Below are 24,677 nucleotides of genomic sequence, written 5' to 3' on the forward strand. Positions count from 1 at the left end.
TGCTGTTTCACAAGCACCAATGCATCCCACCCTCAAAACCACCTGAGAGGGTTGGGGGGGTCTGATTCTCGCTTTACAGCAGAAGAAACGGAGGACAGAGGACAGAGGTGAAGTGACGGGCCCGAGGTGCACGCTCTTAAGAGGCAGGACTGAGTGCGTTCCTGGGGCTGGGGTCCTGACGCCTCACTCAGCCCCTCTGTGCGGTGAGGACCACAGGGTGGCAGGCCCCCTTGGAGGGGACCCCCAGAGGCTGTCCCTTCTGGGTGACCAGCACCCCCTGTGGATGTGGCACAGCGCTGGGGATCATCGTGAGTCTGCTCAGTAAATGGATGCACAGATAAACAGATTACTTCCTGGACTCCTTGGAGTTCTAGAAGCATAGTATATGTGCTAAAAGCATGGACCCCGAAGCCACACTGCCTGGGTACCTCAGGGTTCTCATCTGTACAACGGGTTATATATATTTATGAATTTATAACTCTATGGCTGTCTCAATTTGTTTTTGGAGCAAGTCACGGTTATGTGTGCCTTTAAAAGTGTGCATTTACTAAGCTGGTATCTGACCACACTGATGTAAGCATCACCTCTTATATCTGGTTTTATATAAGAGATTGAGTTCAGGCGTTGATCCATACCATTTGTGGGGGAGGGGTCCCCAAGCAGTATTGGCACTTTGAGCCACTTTGCTTTCCTTCTGTTTCAGGCGAAACAACCGGAAGGGGGTAATTTTAAATGCCAAAGCTGCGAATGTTCTGTGTTGCTAGGGAAAAGCTCAGAGCAAGCTTCTCGGACGCCCCAGGGCCAAGATAAAAATGGAAATGACTAGTGGGTGCTAGAAAAGCGCCTTGCCCAGAAGGGAGCTTGGAGCTCAGAGCGCGTCAGGGTGTGGAGAACTGTCCCCTCCCGAGAGCCGAGAGCCGAGGAAGGGCCCGCAAGGCTTTGCCAAGGGACACGGCGGAGACCAAAGGCGAACTCCTTCACTCCATACACGTCCCCTGTGCCTCTGGAGCCAGGCCCTGCTGCCACTCACAAAGTGTCACCCCTGTGTTTGGGGAGCTCACTTTTCAACAAGGTACACAGATGCAGAAATGAGACAGCATAGCAGGACCTGCCAAGCACGCCACGGCCCTGCTTTCAGTTCCGCACATGGAAGGATGGGGAAAATGTCCCCCACCAGGACCCACCAGGGAGGACATTTTATTTCTTCGAAAGAAATATTTTGACAGAATGACTGGGATGGTGAGACCCTTAGCTCATGTTCACATGAAAAGGATATGACTTAACAGTACAGGGACAGGGAGACAAGGAAAGGAATGTGTCTTCTCCCAAAGGAAAGGGGAGTAAAGACTAGATAAGAGACATGGGAAAGCTGGGGACCCCCGGGACAAAGGGCCAGAGAGAGACAGCCCAGCAGGAGGATGACCAAAGAGAACATGAGAGAAGGGGATCTTTAGGGCTTTTTATTGTGGAGAGCACCATGGCACCCCAGGCCTCCGGTCCAGGTACCGAATCTTGGATAAGTCTTCAGTCACCACTGCTGTCACTGTGTGAGTGGATGACTTTGAGAGCTCTCGGAGGGGCTGGGTGCGTTTTGCTTTTGAAGTAACAGCTACCCTATCCCAGGCGTTATTCTACGTATGCGACGCAACTGACAAATTTAATCCTCGTGACAATTTTGTAAGGTTAATCCTATTGTCACCCCCATTTTCCAGGGGAGGAAAGTGAGGCACAAAGAGAACAAAGAACCTTCCCCGAGGCTCACAGTTCCTGGGCAGCAGACCCAGGATACAGCCCAGGCCAGCCCGGCTTTAGGCCTGGGAAAAAGGACCCTTTTCCCAGGCCACACCTTTCAGACGCTCCTGCTCTGTTCCTCCTATGGCCATGCCTGTCCCCGCAGGGCAAGGACCACAGACGTGCCCACCTGGATCCCATGTTCTTTCCTTCCCCCTACTGTTAGACCCACGGCCTGGGTACTCAGTATGCCAGAACTCCCTTCCCAAACGGCTCTGTCAGGTAAGACCGGGGTGACCCTGATCAAAGTATGTTGAAAGGAATGGACACGGGGAGCTCCACAGTGTCCATTCCGGCTGACACGCAGTGAGAAACTCACTCTGTCCGTCTGCTCGAGCTGCCATCACAAACTGCCACGGACTGGTGGCTTAAGCAACAGAAATTTATTTTCTCACAGTTCTGGAGGCTGGAAGTCCAAGGTCAGGGTGCCAGCATGGTCACGTTCTAGGGAGGGCCCTCTTCCCAGGTTGCAGACAGCCACCTTCTCGCTGTGTCCTCACATGGCTTTTTCTCAGTGCTACACTGAGGAAGACAGACCTCAGACGCCCTGGTGCCTCTTCCTATAAGGGCCCTAATCCTATCAGATCAGGGCCCTCACTAACCTTAGTCACTTCTACAAAGGCCCTATCTCCAAATACGGTCATGTTGGGGTTTAGACCCTCAACGTACGAATTTGGCAAGGGAGGGTGGGAGGGAACAGGGCCAAAACATTCAGTCCATAATGCTTACCAGGAAAAACACGGGAGTCTCGGTGGTGGGTGATTCAGGCGCAGCACCCGAAAGCTGGCGGACGCTGCTTGGGGTTTCATTTGGGGGAATAATATCCAAACATGAACCAAGGGACCGGACTCTGGAGCCTGCGTGTGGAACATCACTGCAGGAACAGCAATACAGAAGAGGAACTTCCTCCCCTCCACAGGGCTGCGCAGGCTGGTGTTCAACGGTGCCACCTTGTGGCGCAGAGAGGCAAGAGCAAGAAGGGATTTTGACTCTCCAGTTCCCTCTGCATCTGGTATTTCAGAAGCAGGACAACGGAAAGCCCTGGGTTTTTGGAAAAATCAAAGGCAAGATATTACACTTTATCACAACAGAGTTTGAGGGGGAGGGAGCATTCAAGTGATTGACTAGAAGAAATATGACTAGATTTGTACCCTAAGCTATTGGTATAACTCCTATCGGTTCCACAGGAAAGGAACGTATCGGCATAGCTGTTTAGCAGCTTCGTAAAGAAGTTTTATAGGGGCGCCTGGATGGCTCAGTCGGTTGAGCGTCTGACTTCGGCTCAGGCCGTGATCTCACAGTTCATGAGTTCGAGCCCCGTGTCGGGCTCTGTGCTGACGGCTCAGAGCCTGGGGTCTACTCTACTTCCGATTCTGTGTCTCCCTCTCTCTCTGCCCCATCCCCACTCATGTTCTCTGTCTTAAAAAAAATAAATAGGGGCGCCTGGGTGGCGCAGTCGGTTAAGCGTCCGACTTCAGCCAGGTCACGATCTCGCGGTCCGTGAGTTCGAGCCCCGCGTCGGGCTCCGGGCTGATGGCTCGGAGCCTGGAGCCTGCTTCCGATTCTGTGTCTCCCTCTCTCTCTGCCCCTCCCCCGTTCATGCTCTGTCTCTCTCTGTCCCAAAAATAAGTTAAAAAAAAAAAAAAAGTTGAAAAAAAAAATAAATAAAACATTAAAAAAAAAAAGTTTTGTAGCCATTCAGACTGGCTACTCTTTGAATACATTCACAGCACACAAGAGCATAGGCACAGCTAAATATCCAGAGTGCGTGGTGAGCCTTTAGTGGTTCTCTCATAAAATAAGATGTTTGAAATGCTTTTTAAAAGTGAAAACCCAAGACAGAGCCATTGTCTAAGGTCTAACTGTGGCAAATTACCATGTTCAGATTTGTGTGACTGGGATCCCTAAAAACGGTATCAATCTTGGGGCACCTGGGTGGATCAGTCGGTTAAGCGTCCAACTCTTGATTACAACTCAGGTCATGATCTCATGGTTCGTGAGTTGGAGCCCTGCCCGGGGGCTCTGCGCTAACTCAACTTGGGAATCTCTGTCTCCCTCTATCTGTGCCTCTCCCCTGATGATCTCTCTCTCTCAAAATAAATAAATACACATTTAAAAAACCATATCGATGATCTGTTGAAAAGCACGCTTTAAAAAAAAAGTAATGGTTTATAACAAGACACCCCTACATACCTATTAGGATGACCAAAATCCAAAACACTGACCCCAAATGCTGGTGAGGATGTGAAGCGACAGGAACTCTCATTCACTGCTGGTGCGGTTGCAAAATGGTACAGCTACTTTGAAAGCCAGTTTGGCTGCTCCTTACAAAACTAAACATAATTTTACCATACAATCCCACGATAGCGCTCCTTAGGTATTTGCCCAAAGGAGTTAAAACCTTATGTCTACACAAAAACCTACCCGCAGCTGTTTATAGCAACTTCATTCTTAATTGCCAAACCTTGGGAACAACCAAGATGTTCTCCAGTAGGTGGGTGGATAAATAAACAAACTGCGGTGCATCCAGAAACTGGAATGTTATTCGGTGCTAAAAAGAAGTGAGCTGTGAAGTCATGAAAAGACATGAAGGGAACTTAAATGCAGATCACTACATGCAAGAAGCCAATCTGCAAAGGCTACACAGTGTATGATTCTAACTAGGTGACATTCCGGGCAAGGCAAAACTACGGAGACCATGAAAAGATCAGAGGTGGGGTGCCTGGGTGGCTCAGTCGGTTGAACGTCCCACTTCGGCCCAGGTCATGATCTCACGGCTCGGGAGTTCGAGCCCCGCGTCAAGCTCTGTGCGGACGGCTCAGAGTCTGCAGCCTGCTTCAGATTCTGTGCCTCCCTCTCTCTCTGCCCCAACCCACTCGCATTCTGTCTCTGTCTCTCTCAAAAATAAATAAACATCAAAAAAAAAAAAAAAAAAGAGAGAGAGATCAGAGGTTGCCAGGGTTAGGTGTGGGGAGGTGAACAGGCAGAGCACAGAGGAATTTTAGGGGAGTGAAAATACTCTGTATGATATGATAGTGGTGGATAGGTGCCATTATACTTTGTCCAAACCCACAGAATGCACAAACCAAGGGCGAACCCTAAAGTAAACTATGGACTTGGGGGGGACTGTGATGGGCAGGGCCATCCTTGGTCACAAATGTCCCACTCCGGTGAGTGATAGTTGATGATGGGTGAGGCTATGCATGTGTGGGGTCAGAGGATATGTGGGAAATCTCTCTGTCCCTCCCTCTCAATTTTGTTCTGGTCTTGAAACTGCTGTAAAAAATTAAGGTCTTAAAAAAAAAAAAAAGTAGTAGCAATGTAGAATCGTTGAGTCGTTTTTTTAATAGTCAAAGCTGGAGCTCCGCGTCAGAAGAGGAAATGTATTCTCCACCATTCACTCTTTAATTTTGGTAATTCACTGTTGTGCAAATATCACGTAGACATCATTTCATGTCACCCCTTCCCGCAATATAGAGACTGAGGAGCAGAGAGGTTCCAGTGAATTGTCCAAGGTCAAATAGTAAGTAATGATAGATGTAGGAGTCCAACCCAGTTTTGCCACCACTCAGCCTGTCTCTCTGTAAAGAGGACGTGAAGCCTGCAGCAGGCGTTAGGAAAAGTCTGAAAGTTGATTTCAGATACCTGCTAGGAAGGCAATGGCTTGTCTGACATCTCGATTCGGGATTCAGGAATGCAGACACAGTACTTAGTCCTAAACCTGTCTACGGACAACCACCAGAGAACACTTTCTGTCCAGTTGCAAGGGATTCGTGCCCAAGACACATGAACTCAGCAAGAAACTGCATCTCATGCCTCAGAGTCTGCAGGCAGCCCAAGAACATAGCAACCGAGAATACGATGTCTCCTGTAGCCCCCATGCTGACGTGTGGGCGGAGCTCATGGCCTGACTCGGGCAGCACTAAGGAAGCATTATGTGACTGTAACAAGTGGAAAAATCCATATTTCCTTCTGGAAATAAATCTCAGCCTTTAGGTGACACCAAATCCACTGGCAGGGACTCCATGACCTTGGGCAGGCGCTCGCTGAACTCCCTGAGACATTCATAGCATAATCAAAAGGACACACACATCAGTGCCCATAAAGCTTCCCGGGGTGGGGGGAGACAAACTTTGGCAACGGTGGCATTTTATTAGATGGCTGCCCCATACAGTAAAAATAAACTTTGCATTTAGTAGCCAGATCTTTTTTTTTTTTTTTCCAAATTGCTTTTGCCTTTCATTAAACAGTCCAATCCAGAAGAGTCTTTCCTTTCATCACAGAGTGGAAAAATTCTCGGTGGCATTCTCCCAGACCTGGGGCCCACCCACTCACGAGTCCCAAGGGCCCCACACGCCCTGATCAGGTGACTCTGGGGCATTCGCTGCACATCATCTCAGGAGGTCTACGTACACAGCTCAGTTCTGGCCACTCAAAGATGAGAGGAAGGAGGAGAAACACTTTGGGGACCGACAATTTTGTTGTGGTTTTATAACTGACCTTTTTTTTTTCTTTTTTAAACAATCTGCCCAGGGAAAAAGACAGAAAACTTTTCCACTATTGCTTGGGCAGCTCATGAATGCGTTAGGTCAAGACTCCCGGGCATGGCGTCAGCGTGATGGTACAGCGGAGACAGCCTGGGGCACCGGCGTCAGGAACACACGGCCCCTCTTTCACGGCGTTTGTGAGGAAGGGAGAGGCCATGCAAGCTCTCCTTCCTCTCGCCCTTCTCCCTGACTGGCACCAGTTCCTCCTTTTCCCTAAAGGAATCGAAGACCAATTCCACACCTGGAGACATGTCTTCCCTGCCCCACCTCCCCCTCTGGTTAATAACAGATTTTAAACGAATGGTTCCAATCTCCTGTGCAGAATTCCAAATAACCATGTAGCTACCCTACCTTCGAGGAGGGGGACCAGAACTCCCTGCCATTTGAAGTATGGGTTGCACGTGGCGACTTCCTGCAAAGAGGAGGTATGGCAACAGGGGGAAAGGGTAACCTCACGGAGGAGAAACCTGACAAAGCCTACCTTGGCTGGGCGATGAAAGTCAACAGCAACCGTGAGAAGTCACATTGATAGTATGTTCCCTTGACACGATGTGATGTGAGTGGCATTTTACCTCTGTGGTCTTCCTCCCCAAACCTATAACCTCATTTTACTCATGAGCAAAATAACAGACAAACTCCAGCGAGGGGGGTAGGGGGCATTCTACAAAATGCCTGACCAGTATTCTTTCAACTGTCAAGGTCGTCAAAAACCTGATGGAAAAGGAAAATCTGGGAAACTGTCACAGCCAAGAGGAGCCTAAAATGACATGGTCACTAATTGCCATGCAGAGTCCTGGATGGGACCCTAGAACAGAAAAAAAGGATACTAGGTAAAAACCAAAGAAATCTGCATTGATATTAGTTAATAACAATGTATCGATGCTTGTTCATTAATTGGGACAGATGCACCATGCTAATAGATTAATAATAGGGTCAACTGAGCATGAAATATATGAAAACTCTCTGTATTGCCCTTACAATTTTTCTGTAAATCTAAAACTGAAAATTTAAAGTTTATTTAAAAATAATGAATGGCTTTGGTTTTTTGCCTCTTGCTCCCCTGGTCTGCCTTCTCCTATGACCTTCTTACCAGCCTTGGCATCTAAAATGTTCTTACAGTCTACTTGATGTACTTCTGTGCTTATCAGTTTTGCTTCCTCCCCCTGGAGAGATCTATACAAGTTTAGTCCATCAAGCCAGTCATTGACCCAAAGACGGACACACCAGTATCTCCCAGTCCTCCTCAGGCATTCTTAAGGGAGCTCCCAAGGGTCTGGGGCCAACACATTGTTCAATACTTACCGCACAGCTACTAGGCTAAGTCCGATATTCACAGGAGCTGAAATTCTCCACTGGTTCCTGTTGGAAGTTATGAGTGATAAATCAATCATCATAATAACGATGTTTAAGACTTGTGTGACTTGTGTACTGCCAATATCCTGTGGACTGTTTCGAAACGCAGATGATACAGAAGCCCTCAGCCCTATTATAAATCTGCCTAATTTGCCTATTAACACGGAAACAGAATCACGTGACATTTGGCCCTTGGTGACCAACATAATGCTTTCAAAGTTCATCCGTGTTGTAACATCTACCAGGTACTTCTTTTTATTGCCAAAGAATATTCCATTGGATGGAGACACCGCATTTTGTTATCCATTCCTCAGTGTATGGACTCTTGGGTTATTCCCACTTTTTCCTATTACGAATAATGCTTCCATGAACATTCGTGTACTGTACTAGTTTTTGTGGGGATATATGTTCCCATTTCTCTTGGATACATCCCAGGACTGGAATTGCTGGATCACATGGTAACTCTCAGTTTAACCGTCTGAGGAATTGCCAAGCTGTTTTCCAAAGTGCTGTGCTTCTCTACTCTCACCAGGTGTCTATGAAGCTTCAAATCTCTCCACCTTCTAAGACTTGTTCCGATCTACCTCTGATCACAGCCATCCTAGCGGGTATAAAGTCACTGGGGCTTTGATTTGCATTTTCCTGATGACTAATGATGTCGAGCATCTTTTCACGTGCTTATTTGGCCACACGCACACCTTCTTTGGAAAGCTGCCCATCCAAAATGCTTTGTCCATTTTTTAAAAACATTTTTAACGCTTATTTTTATTTTTTTTAATTTTCATTTTTTTCATTTTTTCATTTTATTTTATTCATATTTTGCTTTCCTAGAAATAAATCTCGGCCCTTAGGTGACACCGAATCCACTGGCGGGGACTCCATGCCCCTGAACTAACTCCCTGAGACATTCACTGCATAATCAAAGGGACAGACACTTAAATGCCCATAATTATCCTGCAAGCAGGGGAGGGTCCGAGAGAGAAGGAAACACAGAATCTGAAGCAGGCTCCAGGCTCCGAGCTGTCAGCACAGAGCCCAACACGGGGCTCGAACCCACAAATCAGAAGATCATGGCCTGAGCCAAAATTGGACGCTTAACCGACTGAGCCACCCAGGAGTCCCCGCTTTGTCCATTTTGAAACTGGCCTGTCATTTTCTTATTGAGTTGTAATGGTTTATATATTCTAAGTGTGAAGTCCCTCATCAAACATGATTTGCAAAATTTTCATCTCGTTCTGTAGGTTGTCTTTTTTATGTTCTTGTTGATGCCACCTGAAGTACAGAAGCTTTCGGTTTTAACCATGTCCAGTTTATTTGTTGTTGCCTACACTTTTGGCGTCATGTCTAAGAAAGTAGGGTCTACTTATGAAGATAAAAAGCTTCTGCACAGCAAAGGAAACAACAAAACTAAAAGGCAACCAACGGAATGGGAAAAGATATTTGCAAATGACATATCGGACAAAGGGCTAGTATCCAAAATCTATAAAGAGCTCACCAAACTCCACACCCGAAAAACAAATAACCCAGTGAAGAAATGGGCAGAAAACATGCATAGACACTTCTCTAAAGAAGACATCCGGATGGCCAACAGGCACATGAAAAGATGCTCAATGTCGCTCCTCATCAGGGAAATACAAATCAAAACCACACTCAGATATCACCTCACGCCAGTCAGAGTGGCCAAAATGAACAAATCAGGAGACTATAGATGCTGGAGAGGATGTGGAGAAACAGGAACCCTCTTGCACTGTTGGTGGGAATGCAAATTGGTGCAGCCACTCTGGAAAGCAGTGTGAGGTTCCTCAAAAAATTAAAGATAGACCTGCCCTATGACCCAGCAGTAGCACTGCTAGGAATTTACCCAAGGGATACAGGAGTGCTGATGCATAGGGGCCCTTGTACCCCAATGTTTATAGCAGCACTCTCAACAATAGCCAAATTATGGAAAAAGCCTAAATGTCCACCAACTGATGAATGGATAAAGAAATTGTGGTTTATATACACAATGGAGTACGACGTGGCAATGAGAAAGAATGAAATATGGCCCTTTGTAGCAACGTGGATGGAACTGGAGAGTGTTATACTAAGTGAAATAAGCCATACAGAGAAAGACTGATACCATATGTTTTCACTCTTATGTGGATCCTGAGAAACTTAACAGAAACCCATGGGGGAGGGGAAGGAAAAAAAAAAAGAGGTTAGAGTGGGAGAGAGCCAAAGCATAAGAGACTCTTAAAAACTGAGAACTAAGGGTTGATGGGGGGTGGGAGGGAGGGGAGGGTGGGTGATGGGTATTGAGGAGGGCACCTTTTGAGATGAGCACTGGGTGTTGTATGGAAACCAATTTAACAATAAATTTCATCTATTGAAAAAAAAAAAGAAAGCAGGGTCTAATCCAAGGTTACAAAGATCTATACCTCTGTTTTGTTCTAAGAGTTTTATAGCTTCAGCTCTTCCATTTAGGTCTTTGATTCATTTTAAATTCATTTTTATATATTATGCAAGGTAGGGGTCCAAGTTCATTCTTTTGCATGTGTGTATCCAGTCATCCCAACACCACTTATTGGAAAGATTATTCTCTCTCCAATTTAATTGTCTTGGCAACCCTGTCAGAAATCAATTGACCGTAGATGTGAGGGTTTATTTCTGCAATCTCAATTCTATTCCACTGATGTACATGTCTCTTTATGATGGTACCACACTGTCTTGATTACTATAGCTTTCCAGTAAGTTTTGAAATCAGTAACGGTGAGATTTCTAACCTGTTCTTCTTTTTTCAAGATTATTTTGGCTACTTGGGGTCCCTTGAATTTCGTATGAATTTTAGAATCTGCTTGTCATTTTCTGCCAAGAAATCACCTGGGTCTGACAGGAATTGCGTTGACTCCGTAGGTCAATTTGGGGAGTATTGCCACCCATATTCGTTTTCTAGAACTGCCATAATAAAGCACCACAAACTGGGTGACTTAAATAACTGTATCACCTCACAGTTCTGAAGGCTAGAAGTCTGAGGTCAAGGTGTTGACAGGGCTGGTTCATTCTGGGGGTTGTAAGGGAGGATCTGTTCCATTCCTCCCCCCAGCTTCGGTTGTTTTCTGGCAATCTTTGGCATCCCTTGTCTTGTAAATGCATCACTCTGATCTCTGCCTTCGTCTTCACATGTTGTGAAGATGTCCTTTTATAAAAACACCTGTCATATTGGAATAGGCCCACTCTGATGATCTCATCTACACTTAACCATCTGCAAAGATCCTATTTCCAAATAAGGTCACATCACAGGTACTGGAGGTTAAGATTTCAACATCTTTTGGGGGAAACACAACTCAATCTGTAACACCATCTTAATTAACAATGTTAGGTCTTCTGATCCATGAACATGAGATGTCTTTCCATTTATTTGCGACTTCTTCAATTTCTTTCAACAACGTTTTGTAGTTTTCAAAGTATAGGTTTTATACTTTGTTAAAATTTTTCTTGGTATTTGATTCTTTTTGATGCTATTATTGTCAATGAAATTGTTTTCTTAATGTAATTTGCACTTTACTCATTGCTATATATCAAAATAAAATTGACTTTTGTAACTTGATCTTGTATCCTGCAACCACACTGAGCTTATTTATTGCTTCTAATAGTTTTTTAGTGTATTCCTTATGTCATTCAATCTGCAAAAAAATAGTTTTATTTCTTCTGCTTCTATCAGGATGCCTTTCTTTCATTTTCTTGCCTATTACTTTTCTTTTGCCCTGATTTCTACATCATTTTTTTCTTTCTTCTTCGTGTGGTACATACTTCTGTAAGCCATCCCAAATCATTTTGTAAAACGATGGGATATAAATTAACACATTTAAAAATAAAGCTCATACTCTATTAATACAATCTGTTTTTTTTTTCAATTCACCCAGAAGCCCTGAATTTTGACAATGAATCTTCCTTGATTCCACTGAATTTTTAGAGGCCAAAAAAAAAAAAAATCCAAAATTCCTGATGATCTAGCAACTTAATTATCTACCAAATATCGAAGGATGATGATATCAACCATCATCCTTCAAAATGATGCTTTGCAAGAAGGGCAATATATAAATATATTTCATCGTATAAAAACACACTAGTTTTTTTTAAGTATTATAAACAGTACCAGATTATCAGGTCTTTAAGAAAACTCTAGGAACTGCAAATTCACGAAGTGGTCTGTGACAGGTGGTGAGTGCAAGTTCATTGTTTAATGTCTTTCTTTGCCTTCTCCCAGGGCAGACCTGTGTCTTAGCTTCATTTCTAGCTCCAGCACTGGTACTGTCCCTGACATACAATGAGTATTTAGCGAATATTGGTCAATTCTAATTCAGATGAGCTGATTTGTTATCTCTTAAGAAGAACATTTCAATGTATTTCTGATCTCATGATTAGAAATCTCAATGGTTTTAACTCTGAAAACATATTAATACTTCCATAACAATTTTAATGGTGGCTAAGTTGACTAGGTATACACACTTCTAGGCTGTGGAACAAATGAATGGGAAAGTAAATTCCCTCCTGTTACTCATCAGCTGCACAGACTCTGCACTGGTATTCTCCAAGGATCAATCGGCCTCCCCCTCCCCACCCACAGGGCTGATGCTGCATGGGCAGATCCAGGAATTTTCTTCTTTGCCCAGAAGAACGGCAGGAGGGTTCAGTTCATGGGACACTGTATATTTCTATGCCACTAAGCCTCATCATTGCTAAGTGCAGGGGCTTTCATGATTTATTGCCTTTTATCCTTATTCTAGTTATTTATTGCTGGGCAACAAAATGGCCCCAAACTTAGTGATGTTATTATCCTATCACATTTTGTGACTCAGGAATTTAGCAGGACACATCTGTGTGATTCTTCTGCCCCATGTGGCATCCACTAAGGTCAGTCATAATCAGTTTAGGTGGGCTGGTCTAGAGGATCCAAGATGACTTTAATTATATATCTGGTGACTTTGGGGGGTGGGGGCTGGCTGGAAGGCTGAGATCAGTTAGGATCACGAACCAGAGTGCCTAAACATGGCCTCTCCAACTTTGGGGCACTCAGAGTAGTTGATAGTGCATGACAGCTCAGAGCTCCCAGAGACAAACCTCCACGAGAGAGGGGGTAGAAACTACCAATCTCTTAAGACCCACGTTTGGAAACTGACATCACATCACTTCTGCTATATTCTATCGGCCAGTCAGAAGCCCACCCAGAGGTATAGGCCCCATCTCTGGATGAATGCAACGCCAAGGAATTTGGAACCACTTTTAATCCATTACAGCCCTCACTTCCCACTCACAATCCCTTTCCTCATAGGCAGCCTTTCTGTGTGTTTAATGTGTATCCTTGAATTTGAATGCAGTCTGTTGCAGAAATTATGTCAATTTGTGTGAACATTGCTTCCCTTCCTCTGACTGACGGGAGCCTCCAGGGACGGCCTCCTGAGTGGCCCGGTACTCCCCTGCTACAAACAATGCTGAATGAACCCTTTTTCATATGTCCCGTTAGGCTAGAGTGTCTCTGGCCCGTATACCAAGGGTTGGCACATTGCCTAGCCAGCAGCAGGGAATTCACACGGTTAACTTGCACCAGCCCTTTCAGACTGCTCTGCAAAATGGCACACCTGACCTCACTCCCTTGCAGAGAACCAGAGTTCCCCTCCCACCCGCACTATGGCCAACAGCTGGCATTACACAACCTTCTAATTTTCACCCATCGGATGGATATACACAATGAAGTTTCATGTTGAACCTTTTTTAAAAAAAATTTTTTACATTTTTATTTGAGAGACAGAGAGCAACAGAGTGTGGGCAGGGGAGGGGCAGAGAGAGACACACACATACACACACACACACACACACACACACACACACACACACAACCCAAAGCAGGCTCCAGTCTCTGAGCTGTCAGCACAGAGCCTGACGTGGGGCTTGAACTCACAAACCATGAGATCATGACCTGAGCTGAAGTCGGACACTTAACTTACTGAGCCACACAGGCGCCCCATGTTGGACTTTTTAAACAAAGCCTTCTCTCCTCTTGGGAAAATATAAGGGAAGGGAAGGAGAGGAAGAGGCAGCTGGCTTCCCAGGCAGCTTGGCTGGAAGGAGTCCATCCCATAAGGCCAAGGCTGGCTGTGGCTATCTCCCTGCACATCCTGGGATCTGAGGGAGGGTGGACCATAGGGCCTCCGAGTCACCAAGACTCCTCCTCCCCGTTTCTCTCTCCTCCCTTTCCTGGGACCAGAGACTTTAACTTTAGGGGGAACTATATCGTTCTGTTTTAATCTTTAGCCTCCTGTGCTCTCTGTCCTATTCCTCCCTTTCTCCTTCCTGCTTTCCCTGCAGAACAGATGTGGCCCCGAGCCCAAATTTTCAGGAAAATCTGCTGAGACACCAGCTGCCTTTCTCCGGAACCACGGAACCCCTGACCCCTTCGACTGTTAGGTTTCATCTGAGGACCTCGGATCTCTGGCCAGAATATTTGCACTGAAGTCAGCAGGGCCCTCTAGCTATTAAGATAACTTGCTAAAATCCCTGAAGATTTGCACAAATAGAAGGAAGAAGGAGATGCTATTTTTTTTTTAAACACTGGCTCCAGTTAGAGACAGTTTGCCTGGAAGGAGTAGAGTCACTGGATTCTTCACAGAGACTGCATCATCTCTTTTGGAACTACATGGACTAAGGGAGATGCACAGACAAGGGAGTTAAATTGTTCTGATTAAGAAAGGAACGGCAGGGGCTCCTGAGCAGGGGCTCAGGTCATGATCTCGGGGTTTGTGGGTTTGAGCCCCGCATCGGGCTCTGTGCTGACAGCTCGGAGCCTGGAGCCTGCTTCCGATTTTGTGTCTCCCTCTCTCTCTGCCCCTCCCCTGCTCATGCTCTGTCTCTCTCTCTCTCTCTCAAAAATAAATAAATGTTAAAAGTTTTTTTAAAAAGGAAAAAGAAAAAAAGAGAAAGGGACAGCATTTTGGAACTTGGCCAGCAGCTGCATGCTGACCGCTGGAGGAAGCAGGGTTTGCAGGAGTCGACCCAAGGACTTTAGGGCAGAGTAATTTAGTCTGGAAACGACACATCTTGGTTAACTGCAGACCTTCAGGAAACATCTGTGAAACTTGACAGCTGTGTGCTGGTGGTCAGTGAAAACCGGCATTGACAAGGACAGAAAGAAAGAAAGAAAGAAAGAAAGAAAGAAAGAAAGAAAGAAACAGTCCGAGGGGAGAGAGAGGAATGGGATTGAGTGCTCAGTATGAACAGGAAATCAGAAGCAGGAAGTGACCAATAAAGTAAAACCCCCTGCAGTGGGGAGTGAGGTGGAGTGGGGGAGGGGGCGATGGGGTGCTGGGAGGGCTGAACAGGGGTCAGGGGGTGGGATCCGGGAACACTTGGGAAAGATTCCCAGGCTCTTCCATAATTCGTGGAATGGGGTTCTCAGGAAGGAGGACCCCAGAACTGTGAGCCTGGGAATACGCAAACTTGAAGACATCTGGGACACACACATGCACACACACGTACGTACGTACACACACACACACACACACACACACACACACACACACACACATATCCTTCTGCAGGACCAAAGATCCTAGAGCAGCAGTCCTCAACCTTGGCAACATATGTGAATTATCCAGGGGTTTTAAAAACCTGCTGAGCCTATCCCTCCACTAAACGAATCACATCAGAATCTCTGGGGTAGGACCCAGGCCTCAGGTTTTCAAAGCTCCCAGGAATACAATGTCTCCATTAAAAAAAGATGTCCGGAAAGCATATTTTGTGACTGTACTATTAATTGAAAAAACAGTGGTCACAAACGATTTTGTCCAGTATTACCCAATTTTTGTAAAAATTTTTAAAGCTCAGGGGTGCCTGGGTGGCTCAGTCAGTTAAGCATCCGACTCTTGATTTCGGCTTGGGTCATGCATGATCTCAGGGTTCGTGAGTTCAAGCCCTGCATCGGGCTCTGCATTGACAGTGCAGAGCCTGCTTAGGATTCTCTCTCTCTGCCCCTTCCCTGCTCACGCACGTGCTTTCTCTCTCTCTGCCTCTCTCCCTCTTTCTCTCTCTCAAAATATATAAACTTAAAAAAATTTTAAAGTACAGGCTGATGACATCTACCCCAGAATGTTGACAGTGGTTTTTCTCTGAATGGAGCTATTATGGGGTAGTTTGCGCTAATCTGAATTTTCCCAAATTTCTATAAATAAATTACTTTTACAATGAGAAACACTTAACGAACCATAACCATTTGTGGTCACCAGCTCCGAGATGGCGCTCAATGAGCTCCACATTCCCTGCTGCTGTGTATATCCTCTCACACTGAGTCAGGGATGGTCAGTGTGACCAATAGAACACACAGAAGAAATGGTGCATGACATCCAAGTCTAAGTCATAGGACAGTGTGACTTCCACCTTTTCTCTTGGATCATTTTCTCCGGGGGATGCCAGCTGCCATGTTGCGCGAGGTTGCTCAAGCAATCCCACGGAAGAGCCACGTGGAGAAGAAGCGAGGCCTTCACCACAGCCAGCGCGCCCTTGCCAAACATCTGAGTGAGCCACCTTGGAAGCAGGTCTCCAGCCCCAGTCCAGCCTTCGGATGACAGCCACCCCAGCTGACAGTTTGACTGCAACCTCATGAATGCACAGGAACCAGATCGCCCAGCTAGGCTGTTCCCGAATTCTCGACTCACAGAAACCGTGAAACACAACCAATGTTTGCTGTTGTTTTAAGCTGCTAAGTTTTGGGGTAATCTGTTTCGCAGGAGCAGACAATGAATCTGAAGTCTGATACCAGAAGTGGGGTGCCACTGGAACATAAAGCTAAGCCAGCAGAAGCGGGGAGGCCTCTGAAGAAAGTGTCTGGGAATGTCGAAACAGCATCAACTTGGCAGAAGGGGGATGTTAGTGAGGATTTAAAGGAAAATATGGGGCGCCTGGGTGGCTCAGTCGGTTCAGTGTCCAGCTTTAGCTCAGGTCATGATCTCACCACTCGTGAGTTCAAGCCCCATGTCGGGCTCTGTGCTGACAGGTCAGAGCCTGGAGCCTGCTTTGGATTCTGAGTCTCCCTCTCTCTCTGCCCCTCCCCAATTTATGCTCTGTCTCTGTCTCTCTCTCTTTCAAAAATAAACATTAAAAATTTTTTTTAAAAATAAAAATAAAGGAAACTATACTGGAAATGGAAGAGAAGGGACTTCCGTTGTGGAGAGGCAGACATTTAGCAACAATGCAGCAACATGGAAACTAGAGAATGTACCTAACAAATGGGGTGATCCAGCCAGGGATTCTTCCAGGCAAGCCCAGCTGTTGGGATCCTCCACTAAAGGTATCTTCCTCCTTACACATATAAAAGAATCAGGGCATGTGGGCCTGCCCTTGGCCTCTGGGCAGGTCTCATCCAGCCACATGAGCTGTGCCCACGGGCCTCCGTGGAGTTGATGATAGGTAGAAGGTTGTGACTCTTGCTGATCCCCAGACTGGGTCTCAGGGAGCTTGGGAGTAAGACAACATCGTGTCCCCAGAGTCTAGAGCAGATTAGACCCTCAACATATTTCTAAGGAAGGGGAGGGAAGTGGAGGGGACCCAAGGGAAGTACCGAATCAACACCTCCGCCCTGCCCAGTGGCTTGCACGGGCCACGAGAAGCCTGTAAACTGAATGACACAGCAATACGGACCAGAGCTAGGGTGCACTTTGGGGTACCTGTGCCCCTCAGTGGTGGGGGGGGTAGCCTGGATAGGATTTGCACACTGGAGGGCTAACATGGAGATATTACTCTAATGACAGAAGCTGCTAGCAGGCATGCTGTCCAGATGTACAGATGGCCTGGACTTTCAAGTGATTTACCTTTACTTACTTCTAATGCATATGTGTCTTCTGCCTGTTCGGCATCCTTGAACACCCTAAAACTTTGGAGAATTTCCTCCTTCTGTGTCCCTGACTCCCCAGAGAAGCCAGAAACTTTGTTTTCCAGAGCTAGGGTGCAGGCACATGACCAGGCTCACCAATTACATAAGTAGCCAAATTTTAAGAGCCGGCAGCAAGAAGATGAGGCAGGTTCCCATGGAGGCAGGGAGGCAGCAGAGGATCCGGGGTATTTAGGGGCTCACAGAATCGCTCCCTGGAGCTGCCCTGCAGTGGCACGGCCCTGCTCCCCTGCGGAGCCTCTTGGCCTGGTTCCTGGACTGATCCAGAGATGCTGGGAGCACCCCCCCACCCCAATATCCCATAATAAATTCTATTTCTGCTTAAACTCACTGCAGGTGGCTTCTGTGGTCTCCAGGAAGCCCCCCCCCCCCCAGACTTCCCCACTGGTGTAGCGTCTTCGGAAGGGAGGCATTTAGCACACTTATATGGTGGCAGCATGGGGTGAATTTTACCCTCTCAGACACGGCTGGTTCCAAAACTATTCCAGATACCCCATAGGGAAAATGGACCCCCAACTGGGGAATTTATCTTTTAAAAGTGCTGTTTTGGGTGGCTCAGTTGGTTAAGTGTCCAACTTAGGTCATGATCTCATGGTTTGTGAGTTCGAGCCCCACATCAGGCTCTCTGCTGTCAGCCCAGAGCCTGCTTCGGATCCTCTGTCTTTCCCTCTCTCTGCCCCTGCCCTACTCATTCTCTCTCTCCCTCTCTCTCTCTCTCTCTCTCTCTCAATAATAACAAAAGTAAACGTTAAAAAAGTGCTGTTTTAATCATCTGGAATGAGCTGCGCCCCCCACCCCCACCTTCTACCTCTCTCCCACTCAGATCCATCCTCCGGTGTGTGGCCAGAGTGATCTTTCCTGAAAATGATCCAGCTGTCCCACTGCCCTGTGACACCTGTGCTGGGCGTTCCCCCACCCAGCCCCAGCCCGTCCCTCCTCTCTGCTCCGCCCTGTAGAGGGGCATCAGCAGGCCATGGGAGGGCGGGTGAGGAGAGTGGGCATGTGACATTCATGACTCAGCTCCTTCCCCTCCAGGTCACACGGTTGGCCACATCCCTCTCCCGCAGACTCTGCCACAGGGCCGCCCTCTCTGGGTTCTGATCATCCCCCCCCCTCCCTGCCTGCCTCCTTGAGATGGTCACACCTTCCTAAAAAGGTGGTCACATATCACCGCCCAGTCCCAGCTAAGCCCCATTCCTGTTAGTCATCCTAAACCCCATCCACCCCTTTGCAAATAGCCCCTCTGAGTGTGGCATCCGTGTCCTGAGAGGCCCCGGTCCACACAACGTCCTTCAGTCCATGTTCAAGTTTCAGGGCAGACTCACCCCCCCCTCCCACCCCAGGACAAAGCCAGGCTTCCTAACACGGGGAGATCTGGCCCCTGCCAACCTCTCCGCTCCCATGCCCTCATTGACTGTGCTAGCCTTTTCTGTGCCTCAGGCCCATCCCTCACTGAGGGGCACCCTCACCCCTCTCGCCCACCTCACAGCTGTCTGCTCCAGGAAGCTGTGCCAGGCCCCCGGATTCCACAGCTGAATCCCCAGACCCCTTGTCACAGTATATGGCAAAGTCTCTGTACGTGCGGTAAGTTATGGATCTTGAGACCGGAAGATTATCACCCATTATCCACGTGAGCCCTAAAAAGCATGACAAGCATCCTTAAAGAGGGAGGCAGAAGGACATTTGGCCACAGGGGAGCAGGCCATGTCGTGACAGAGCTGAGATCGAATATGGTCAGCCTCTAGAAGCTGAAAAAGGCAAAGAACATTTTCTACCCCCAGTGCTTCCAGAAGGGGCCAGCCCTGCTGACACCTTGACCTTGACCAGTGAGACTCATGTCAGACTTCTGGTCTCCAGAACTGAAAGGGAATACATTTATGCTGCTTTAAGCCATTGAGCTTATGGTAATTTGTTAAAGCAGCCACAGAAAACTAATCAGAAGCCTTTCCCAACCAGAAGCTGGCTTGGTGGCCCCATCTGAGCCACACTGCCACCGGGTCCTAACTAAGGGCACTGCTTGCACTGGGCTGGACCTGCCTGCTTACCTGTCGGTCTTCTCCAGCAGCCCCCGGGTAGGGTGTGCCTTTTCTGTTTCCCTAGGACCTGCAGAGGGTCCAGCAGGAGGGGTGGCATGAATGAAAGGCTCAAGGACAAACTGTCTGCCTGCCATTGTCAATTACCAAACTGAGACGCCATGAAGCAGGGACGCTCACCTAGGATCTTCAGAAATGTAACTCCTCCCAGTGACCCATTGGACATCAGCACTGGCTCCCAGGACACAAGTTGGCACTTTTCTACAACAGCTCCAGCGGGACCAAATCAGGGCTGAGACCCAGGTCTTTCAGTGACTAAAGTCCTCAGAGAGCTGAGTTTCACAGCCCATATTCTTGGAGTCCCAGGGAGCATGAAATCTGGGGATAGTATCCCATAAAGCATGGAAAACAAAGCAAAGAACCTGGGAGATGTGCATGCCAGCCCTTTCTTTTCTGTCCCCTGCTTCCTTCTGAGATTCAGGGACGGGAGGAGACCGCTCAGCCCCTCCGGCACACTGGGATAGGGGCAGGCAGCCTTCTCTGTGTGCTCAGCTCTCTGTCCCCTGGCACTGAGGGGCAAGGCCACAGCTGCTACGAGGGGGTCTAGGTTAAACTCACACAGGTGATCTTGAATCCTCTCCACCCTCCTTCTCTGAACAAGGAAGACCTTACTTCTGCCATCACACTCAACTCCACAGACACTGGTCAACACTTCCACTGGGGACAGGTTGTGGCCTGCCGGGTTCCCTGACCGAGTCTTCTGGCCTGGCCACCACCACCACCATGGGCTACGGACAGCCAGGTGCCTGGGACCACATCACATTCCAAAGCCCTCTACTTAGCTCCCTATGTGCCCATCCCTCCCTTGTCCCTTCTGCTAGCTTGGAGAGCCTTTGAGGGCAGCCACCAGCAATGTTCTCTTGTATCCCCAGAACCTAGAAAAGGACCTGGCATATAAGTTTGCTTAGTGATGAAAGCAGAGCAAGGCAGGAAGTGTGGGCAGTGAGAAGAAGGATGGTGTTTGCTATGGTGGCCTCTCTAGTGGCCACTGCTTTACTCAGAAGAAAGATCTGGATACCCTCGTTCTCCACCCCACAAACCTCATTCCTCCTCTGCCCTCCTGTCTCCCACTCCTCCTTGCTCTCTCACCCAAACCACACTGGACTTCTTGCTGTTCTTTGAAGCTGCAGGAACGCTCCCTGCCTCAGGGCCTTTGCACTGGCTGTTCCCTCTACCTATAATGCTCTTCCCCCAGATGTCCTCATGACTTACGCCCTTACTTCTTCAAAACTTTGTTCAAATGTCATTTTATGAATTGCCCTATCCTGATTACCCAATTAAAATTTTTTTTAAATGTTTATTCTTTTTTTAAGAGACAGAGTGCGACCAGGGGAGGGACAGAGAGAGAGAGAGAGACAGACAGACAGACAGACAGACACATACACAGAATCTGAAGCAGGCTCCAGGCTCCGAGCTGTCAGCACAGAGCCCGACATGGGGCTCAAACCCACAAACCAAAAGATCATGACCTGAGCCGAAGTTGGACGCTCAACTAACTGAGCCACGCAGGCAACCCCTGATTACCGAATTTTAAACCACAACTCCTCCAGCACCCCCAATCTCCCTTCCCTGCTCACCTCCCCCTTTTAAATAGTTATCATCGACCCTATTATCTCATTGTTTATAGTCTTTCTCCGTGTGGGTGAGAATCTTGTTCAAAGTTGTTTCCTCTGTGCCTAGAGCGATGCTTGTCACAAAGTGGGCCCTCAGCAAAGATTTGTTGGAGAAATGAATACACGTATTGAATGAATTAACAATTAGGGGATGCTTCACTGAATGATGACGGTGAACCAAGTCATGTAGGAAAAGGCAGAGCAATGGGAGTATCTGAGAGAACATTCCAGGCAGAGGGAACAGCCGGTGCAAAAACCCCTGTGCACCCAAGCAACAGCAAAGATGCCAGTGTGGCCAGAAGACAGCAAGGACAGGAAGGGTGGGAAAGAGAGGAGAGACGCAGGGGAGATGGGAAGCCACTGTGGGGTTTAGAGCATGGATGTGACATGATTTGTTTTATAAACATCATTGTGTCTTCTGGGTAGAAAACAGACTCAAAAGGAGGCAGAGAAGCAGCAGGGAGACTAGTCAGAAAATGTCTATGATCATCCGGATGGGAGACCTGGGGGACAGCCGTGGAGGTGGCAAGAAGGGGTTGGAATTGGAACTGAAGGAAGAACCGATCAGATTTTCTCTTGGACTGGATGGGGAGTAGGAGAGAGAAGAGACACATCAGAGACAACTTCAGGCTTCAGCCCGAGCAACCAGAAAGACGGAGATGTCACCTACCAAGATGAGGACAAATGGGATCCACATGGGGCCAGGGAATCAGGAGTTCCATCTGGGCATTTTAAACATGAGGTGCCCACTGGAAATCTAAGAGGGAATGTCAAGTAAGCAGTTGGATATGGGAGCCTCGAATTCACTGGAGACAGCAGGCTAGCTGTACAAATTTGGGAGTCCCCAGAACTCAGGAGGTTATGCACTCACTTGCACGGGGGTGCAGGTAGAGAGGAGAGGGGTCCAGGACTGAGTCCTGGGCCCCAGCACTGAGAGTGGAGGACCCGATAAGAGCAGAGGGGACGGGGGGAGAACCGGGAAGGCAAGGTGTCTGGGAAGCCAGATGGAGGCCATCTCAAGGAGGAGGGCGCCCGGGCTGTTCACCTGCTGCCGAAGGATCCAGGGAGATGGGGCAGCACTTGGAATAACTCCGGAGGACAAGCCTTTCCTTTCACCTTCTCCTGCCTTCTTAGTGAGCCTGGGGGACCTGAGGTCACAGAACGGGACTAGAGTTCCAGCCGCAACACCAAAGGCACTGTCCCCATCAAGTTGAAACTGTTTCTTCGGGTATAAAATAGAACTAGAGAGTTCTACTTTGGAGGGCTTGGGGAAGACTGAAAAGAGCTCTCAAGGCATATTGATAAGGAAGAAATAGGATTTCATCGAGGAAAATGAAAGATAGATCCCTAAGGGGTATGCACCATACAGCTGGTGAGGTATCTCTGGCCAAGGGAGAGAGTGAGGAAAAACATTCGTATTTTCATGTTTTCTAATAGGGATGGGATCGCCAAAAAATGTTATGAGGGACGTTACCGCAACAATGGTGAAATCTGAATAACGTCTGTAGATGACTCAGTATTGCCTCCGTGTTAATGTTCCTGATTCTGACGAGTGAACTAGGCAATGGAGAGAACGACCCTGTTCTTAGGAAATACCCACTGAACTATTCACGGGTGAAGGAGTATCATGTCTACAATGTTCTACCAAATGGCTCGGCTTATAAAAATAATACTTTGTATTTAGAGAAATGACAAAGCAAATGTGGCAAAAATACTAACAACCAATCTGGCGGACAAAAGGTGTTTGGAAAGTCTGCACCATTCCTGCAACTTTTCAGTAAGTTCAGCATTATTTCAAAAGGAGAGTTTTCTAAAAGACCTTGAAAATATTTGCTCTTCCATATTGTTTGAATCTTGTTCAATAAGAATACATTTATACGTTACTAGAGTGCTCAGTGCTTTTAACGATTAAATAGACACAGTAATACCTCTTGTGAACTGTAAATCTTCAATTGTTAAGTATCAATTATTATGTTGTTCTGTTTATTACTAATACGGCTATTATACTTACTGTAATATATTATATTAATGCATTATTAATTATTATTATTATTATAGATATTGCTAACATTTCGAGTTGTTCTCGAATTGCAGGGAGCCGGCTGCCTTCGGGTGTCCCCCCTCTCCCCAACCCAGGTCATTTTCCAGCTTTCCTACCTGGACCTGGCCCCAGAAGTTCACGCCCCCAGCCCACAGGCTTTCGGCAGTGCCCCCTCTGTCCACCAGGGGGCGCTCGCAACACCTTGTCGACACCCGCTGGCACCGCAGAGCCTGAAAAGCAGGCGCTGAACCACAGGACCGCAGGACCTCCGCCACTGTAGGACGAAGGGAACCTGCCAACCCCCGTCCAGAAGCTCTGGGATCTCTGACATCCAGCTCAATTCCCTGCGCCCTTCTTCTTTTATTCCCCTGCATAGCTGGCTGGCTATTGGCCCGAGGGTGACATTGAAATGCATAAAATTCAGTAATTAATCCGGGAGGCTGATATGGGGAAACACAACCAAATCAGCCAACCTTCTACACTGACATTGAAGAGGGCTACACAGAAATGGCAACGGAGCGGCCCCTGGACGACATCTGGCCCCCAGATAGATGTTTTCTGTTCAGCCTTCTTCATGGTGTCTGAAAACCGGCATTGAGGGTCAGTTTTTAAATTGGGAGATTTCACATAAAATCCAGATTGCTGTTTTTGCTTATAAAATGGGGTGAAAGGAGCCCACGTCATCACATGGCAACATCTCTGGAGCTGTGGTTTCCCCCTTTGGACTGGACATACACCCCATCTCACCATAGTTCCCACTAAGCCCTACTGCCTCACCTTGGAACCACCTCACTGCCTGTCACCTCTCACGCCTGCTATGTCACCTGCCTGGCGCTTGTAGGGATCTGGATTTGCCACTCAAACCAAAGGCAAGCCTACATTAGTCAGATACCCTGAGAACAGGCCAGTTCCCATCAGTCACAGTTTCTGGTCAACCGCCATTTAAGAAAAACCCTTGAGGTTGCAAGGATTTCAGGGAACAGATTTTTTTTTTAAATTATATAATATGTTGCCATGCTCTGTGTCATCATTACAACCACTGTGAAAACACAAAAGCACGCAGTTGAGCTCAGGCCTGGGTGACCTTGAACAGTCACTTAATCTTTCCCTGCCTTAGTTTCCTTGTCTATAAAATGGGGATATTAATAGCTGCGTAGAATACTTTGGGAATGCAGGAGACAGCCCGTGTCAAAGCACTTAGCCAGTGCCTGGCGCATAGGAAAAGTCAAATAACTGTTAGCAATTATGATTATTAATCATTACACAGGGCAGCTGAACCCACAGAAAAATGAGGCCCGTGGTTCCCAACTTGAGTGCATA

At 47.4% G+C, this 24,677-nt stretch overlaps 1 long non-coding RNA gene across 2 annotated transcripts in view; it reads right to left on the reverse strand.

Annotated features, from left to right (window-relative positions):
• Positions 1-7,160: 7,160 nt before the first annotated feature.
• The window catches only part of LOC125934410 (uncharacterized), a 234,793-nt gene continuing 217,276 nt past the window's right edge, over positions 7,161-24,677 (reverse strand). For both annotated transcript variants that reach the window (XR_007461376.1, XR_007461375.1), the window contains one exon: positions 7,161-7,697. This is a non-coding gene — a long non-coding RNA (uncharacterized LOC125934410). The remainder of the gene's footprint in view (positions 7,698-24,677) is intronic.

Source organism: Panthera uncia (genome assembly GCF_023721935.1).
Source record: "Panthera uncia isolate 11264 chromosome A1 unlocalized genomic scaffold, Puncia_PCG_1.0 HiC_scaffold_17, whole genome shotgun sequence".
Classification (NCBI taxonomy): Eukaryota; Metazoa; Chordata; class Mammalia; order Carnivora; family Felidae; genus Panthera; species Panthera uncia.